We start from the raw sequence: 7,178 nt of genomic DNA, 5'->3' as shown, positions 1-7,178 counted from the left end.
CCTCAAACCAAAAGCTAACAGGTAACTTTGAATTGGAAAGTATAGCTCGTGCCATTTCAATAAGATTTCTACTTTTTCGTCTACCGACCCCGTTTTCTTGTGGAGTGTAGGGTGCACTTAACTCATGAAGAATGCCATGCTCATTGTGGTATTGAAGCATATTATTTTTCTTGAACTCGGTTCCATTATCACTTTGAATTCTTATGATCGGAAAATTGTAAAACTTTTCCAACTTTTTGAAAAGTATCATCAAATTCTCAAACGTCTCGTATTTTGACTCCAAGAACATTACCAATGAGAACCTCGAATAATCATCAGTAACCACCAAGCAATAGTGTTCGCCAGTGATACTTTTGACATTTTCAGGACCAAATAAGTCGATGTGGACTATCCCAAAAGTTAAGTTGATCGAATTGAGCGCCTTTAACGGTTGAGACTTATTCTTTTGTTTTCCTTTCTTGCAACTCACACATTCCTCGCTTAGATGGAAACCCTTTACATTCACTCCATCAACAAGCTGAGTTCATCTTAGAATCCATTCATCGGGTATCTTGAATCCTAGTTTCAAGATCATCCACTCTTTGTTCGTGAAGTGAGTTGAGAAGCCTTTTTCATATTTATGAGAAATACTCAGAAGATTGTTCTCGGTTCAGTGATGTAATTGACCTTATCAAACATAACCTTGCCATTTGACAAAATTCCTCCCCCCACTATTTGACCACCTTATTTTCCTGAAAACCCGGCATAGCCTACTCGAATAGATTTAACAACTTTTAGCAAATGAACAGTTCCAGTTATATGTCTAGAAGCTCCACGATCCATTATCCAACGAGAGTCATTGGATCTTGAGAGCTCATACACATCAGGTAATAGACTCGTGAAACAAGAAAACCCAAGCCTTCTTGGTCATGGGTTGTTTGAATCTATCAGACAACTCATATTCCAAACAATCATCAAACTCACAATTAGTTGACCCAATGTCAACCTTTGAACTCACACTAGAACTTTCAAACATATCAATATCAAACACATTAGTCAAATTTAAATCATTCTTTTTAGGTTTGCCACATACTTTTGACCAACAGAATTTTTCTTTACATAAAACATGTGATTTTGCAATTTTGAACTCTCACCAACCTCAAATACACTTTTGGTTGGAACAAAATCAACATTTTGTTTAAGAATTTGTGCAGGAAAAAATCTCGGAGGAGTTGTGTGTTTCACATTTGCAGTTTTAGCCAACGGTTTCTTAACCACTTTATTTTGAGCATGATCATATAAGAATCCATTAGGAAACGCATAGAACATGTGTCCTAATTTGTTACAATTAAAACATCTTCACCGGTCTACTACCCTTTCAACCGGTGAAGCACGATTCACGACTTGATCACGTTCTTCTTTTTCCTTGAAAAACTCTTGATTGCTTTGTTTTTTAAAATCGGCTTTTTTTTCAGATTAATATATTTATGCCTTAAAAAAACATTTTTCTTAAAAACATCTATCGGTTTTCCCCCATTAAGACCAACATTTTGTCTGTTTTGATAGAAACTTGTTTTAGCAAACCTCTTAGACTCTATCTTAGGTTCATGCACACAATCTTACAATTAACACTTTCGGTAGGCAAATTAGCACATAACACATTTTCAACAACTTTTAAACACACTTCACTTTCACAATTAGAGCTATTAAAAGATTTTTCAAATTTCACATCAATCGACTCACGCAACATTGTCTCTGGATCATTCAGTGGAGTGTTAACTTCCACATTCATCGCCTTAACAAACCCATCGGGCTGTTTTAGAACATAAGAATTCCAAATATGAGGCGGAACATAATGATATCCCAAGCCATTTTGCTTATTCCCAACACCAATACTAGCTTGTTTGTGAATAACATAATCAAGTACATATGATGAGGCCTTGTAACTCTTAAGATTTAAATCAACACGCTCAGTTTGAATCTTTATTGATTATAACTCGTGCTTAATAGGGACATTCTCATCAATATGGTGATTGATGTCAATCTGTTTATCCTCAACAGTGTGTTTAAGCATGAGAATTGTTTTCTCATCTTGTAAAATCTTTGTCCATATAGTTTTCTCACACTTCTGAAATTTATCATAAGCTTCCTTTATTTTGTTAAAATCATGACATGGGTTATCATAGTTTGTTTGAAGTGTTTACTTTCAAATTATTTAAAATCACACTGATCACAACCTATCTCACACTTTGCACATTTGACCACATTAATTTGAGAATTTACCTGGTTTGCCATGAACGCTTGATGACCGGTCATATCAACATCCACCAAATTCTCTTCCTTTTTTGATTCCACTTCTGGAACCTTGGCACCTTCTTCTTCAATATCATCCTCCCGAAAGTCAATTTTTCCGTGAGGCATCTCTTCTCCATTAAACCAAACTGCAAAACTTTCAAGAATATCAGGTGGTAAGATAGATTGGAAGAAATCAAAAGGAAGAGGATGAATCATGTAATAAGATCTTGATTCAGATACTTCATCGTCATCAGCTTCATCAGCAATGTCTTCGATATCTTCAGCTTTTACCTCCTTAATCAACACATCTTCAACTACCTCACAGTAACAACTTCAACAACATCCTCCTCTCTGATCAGCGTTGCTATGTTTTCTTGTTGCATGTAATTGATCTAATTGAATCATTTATCAAGTTGCGCAGCAGCATGATAATCTTCTATAGGAGATGGTTCAGGTTTCTTCCCATAGTTGGAAGATTCAGCTTGGTGAGAAGAATTCTGATGATAGATCACTTGACAGTTATAGTCCCTTCCAAACGGATTGGCACTATTATCACCCACTTTTCTATTCGTACACTCCCTTTCCATCCAAGCAGTTTTTCCCTGTGATTTCTTTGAAATGTTGAGCTCGTCAGATTACACTTGCCATGTACCATCTGATATCAAGCATTTATATATCTTGATGATCAATTTGATCATAATCCTCTTTGGTCAAATTATAGTTCCTATTTCTTCCAGCAATCAGACACTCATAAGATTCAGACCAGATCCTAGAATAGCCATGTGTTCTTTGACGTTGCATGTTTTTAGACAGTTGTTGACCTTCATGTTTACCGCAATGTTGCATTGTAAGATATCATAATTTTGACTTTGCGATTGGGAGGTTTGCTCAGGTGTCTTAGTTCCAGAATAAATGCTAGAAAAATGAGGAGTTTATGGAGTTTGTGATCCACTATGTTGATTCCCCACAAAAGCAGCACCTTAAGTGTAGTAAGCGGTTTGAATCTTTAAGTTCTGAGGTACCACGGATTAAGAACTCTTGAAATACAATCCAATATCTTGAGTAATAGAGGTATTCTTCATCTTTTGCTTCTTTCTCAATTATAATTCTTGTGCTTCTAGATGTTCGATGAAACGAGCTACAGTGAGTCGAGCATAAGCAACTGAATTAGATTGTTGGATCATAATGAATGTTTCCCCATCCTTAGGTAAAGCATCGACCAACTTGTAAATGTACTCAACTTCCTTGCTATCAATGCCCATTCTCATCTTTTCATTCACCAAGTGATAGTTTCTTTCGGTAAAATTGGGCAAACGATTCACCCTTCACCGTGGTGAATATGTCAAACTCTTTCGTAAGCAACGCTATCTTCGATTTCCTCATATCTGGATTTCCTTTATCCTTATTGAGAAGTGCTTACCATATAGAATAACATGAGCCATTGTGTTGAAGCGATTGAAAGATCTCGGCTGTAATTGCTTGTTGAAACAGGTTCAACTTGTCAACCTCAGGAATTTGTGATAATCGGCAGCTTGTTCCATTTTCATTTTTTGGGATCAAGTATTCTTCCTCAACAGTAACCCACGTGTCATAATTCCCGGCTTAAACGTGCTTTCAAACTTGTCAGCCCACCAAGGATAATCTTTCATTCTAAGAAGCTTCTGTGGCTTGTTTGATCGATGTCTCAATTCTGTTCTCAAGATTAAGATTCTGAAGTAGAGTAGATGGTTGTGACACGAACGCACTTATATCATCCATTTTTTGAGAAAAATTCAAAAATGAAACACAATTAACCCATTGTTTATATAAGTGTAAATCAGTGTATAAGTCTGCATGAATCCCAATAAGCATATAAGTCCAGTGTATAAGTACTTTTAACCTGTGTATGTATATCCGCCATATAAGTTCTTATCCGCCATATATGTTCCAAATAAACTTATCCGCTATTATTATCCGTTGAAAGAAAGATACATGGATAACATCCTTTTTGACAAATTGATAATGAAATCAGGCATGTTTTGATCTGAATTTATGTAGGAATATGCAAAATGTATAGACGAACAATTTTTTGGAATTGATAAGTTTTTGACGATGAAATCAATGTGAATTACGAAAAGAATCTTCAAATGGACAAGTAATTGACAATTCCTTGTGTTCTCAAAGAAAATACTAGCCTAAAAATTATGATACCACTTGAATAGACATGTAATCATTTAGAATCGGCCTGAATTATGTCTGCTCTTTAATATATGGTGTGCTATACAATACCAATTAAGATCTATATGATTCAACATCAATCAGTACAACGGATATGACAATGACATATGCTGAGAATTCATAAAAACCAGTTCATGTACGGATAATAACACTACTTATAGTGTATGAAACTTATACGCCCGTATATGAAATATACGTCGTATATGTACATATACGCCTGTATATTGTCATACCCATCATTTTACATTAAAATCTTATTTCCCAAATAATATTATTTTATTACGTGTTAGTTAATGTTAATTATTTATGACTTTAATTTTGGATGTATTTAATCATGTTTTAACACTCAAATCATACAAATTTGGAATAAAATAATAGTGATAGATTGTTTTTATATAAGTAAAAACTATCATTTACTGTAATTGTATTTGATTTATGGCTATCTTAAAAGTAAATATATTATATTTTTCAATTGAATTTTAATAGTTAAGTAGTTCTGAAGGGTATTCACTAGATGTAGGAGTAACACTACAACGCGCGACTAAGCTAAATTTTTGTTCAAATGTTGTCACCCACAGCGTACCACGGAAGAAAAATACTAGTCGCTAATTAATTGCATGGATAATTAAAATAAGGAGGGATTTAAACTTTCAAACAACATATGAAGATAAGGGGATAGGGGCATTTACGGTAACATGGAATCGGGTACCCCATGATGAGTGGTAACAGCATCGCTGTGGGTTTAATATTCTATCTAGTTCCCTCAACTGATCGACAAGAACCTGATGGAAAATAAGAACGTTTGGATTTTTGACCGTTAGAGTCACTGAGAACTAAAAAAATCCTATTTAACGTTCAATCATTCACCATTTTACCTACATAACTCAAAATACACACCCAATTCTACATATTCTATATCAATCTTCAGCCACAATCAACAATGCATCTTTCAAACTCAACCTTCTCAAATGCCTCAAAGAGTTCCACCATCGATGCAGAGATATGACGACGAGGTCACGTTGACAAATGATTGGATTTATTTAACGAACAACGCCACGTCGAGAGACCAATTTTGGTATGCGGTTAAAACAGTGTATGTTCAATTTGGAGGTATTGGCGATCGTACCGTCCACCAAAATTAACACAAAGTGGAATGAGCTTAAAAACAAAGTTGATAAATTCCACTGACTCTACGTACTAGAACTTGCTGAGATGCCCAAACAAGATGCGTATCCACAAGTGTGAAATATTTTAAGAAATCATCCCCGATTTGTGGCACCAGCTCGTGCTCCGGCTCAAGACGACGCCGACTATGTGGTATCCAAGTGGAGGATTAATTTTATGTTTTTTTAAATTTAAATGTTATTTATGTTATCCTTGTTTATGCTTTTTATTTAAATCATGTAATTTTGTTATTTAATGGAATACTTTTTGAAAAAGAAAAAGTTTTTGGGGTTGTTGATTAGTGATGTGCTCACATGTGTTTTATGTGAATTAGTTAGTGTAATGATTAGTGGGTACTGGGGTATCTTAGAGGTTTTTTGTTTTTCACAAAAGCTCTTTCTAGCCTCTTTTGTTTGCGTTGCGCAGACCACATGCAGACGTTGTGGTCTGCAGTTTTTTTAAGACATTTCATTAAAAAAAGGTTTGCACGTCCTCTTTTCCTAGAAGACATGAACATGTGACTTATAACCTTTTCTCCTCTTATTTTTCTTCATTCATCATACATAGCATTACAACATTATGTTCTCTCATCCTCCAACCCTAGAAACAAAAAATTGCTTATCCTTCCCCTACAACCCTAACTGTCGCTGGTCTCCTCCATAACCGCAGCGGCCTCTACTCGTCCACCTGAACCGCCACCGATTTATCTATCTACGACAAACTGATGTCAGCCTCTCTTTTCTCCTCTTTTATTTTTTAAGGTTTGATTGTCATTACAATATTGATTAAATTGATTTTCTTTATAATTCAATCTTGATTCCTGATTTTCTCTAGATTAATTGTGAAATACTTGATTAATTGATTAATTGAGAGTTCAATTGAGCTTTTAATTGATTATTTTTTAGGTTTTTGTAAATTTAATTCATGTTAATTGATTGTTTAATTGAGTTGTTAATTGATTAGTTATTTTTTGTTTTTGTTTTGTTCAATTAGGTTATTATGTTTTTTTGAATTGAATTCTGGCTAAATTGATTTGTTCAATTGAGTTGTTAATTGATAAGTTTTTTTAGATTTTTGTTAATTAGTTTGTTCAATTAAGTTAGTAGGTTTTTGTAAAATGAATTCTTGTTAATTGATTTGTTCAATTGAGTTATTAATTTATTAGGTTTTTTGTTCAAATAGAATTTAGTATAATTGTTCAATTGTTATTAATTTTTAGTTGAAAAAGGTTTGTAGAAAGTTTAGGTTTATAAAAAGTTTTGTAAAAATATTTTAGTTTAAAAAAGTTTATAGAAATCTTGGGTCATGTTTTGGTTAGTTTGCTTCATGTTTTTTGGTTTTTGTTTGAGTAACTTCGGGTTATTTTCAGTTGTTTGGGTTATCTAACTTGTATCTTTGTTTATTTATTTAAACTTGGCAAGGCTCAACAATGGATACACTTATGGAACTTGACGATTTGATTATGTAATGAATGCCGAAACTTTTTTTTATTGATTGTTTGTAAGGGCCTAATGATCCTCATA

Source organism: Bidens hawaiensis, unplaced genomic scaffold, assembly GCF_021521415.1.
Source record: "Bidens hawaiensis isolate Kalapana, Puna unplaced genomic scaffold, B.hawaiensis_p1.1 tig00020886_1, whole genome shotgun sequence".
Taxonomy (NCBI): domain Eukaryota; kingdom Viridiplantae; phylum Streptophyta; class Magnoliopsida; order Asterales; family Asteraceae; genus Bidens; species Bidens hawaiensis.
The sequence above is the reverse complement of the archived record's forward strand: the minus strand, read 5'-3'. Positions refer to the sequence as shown.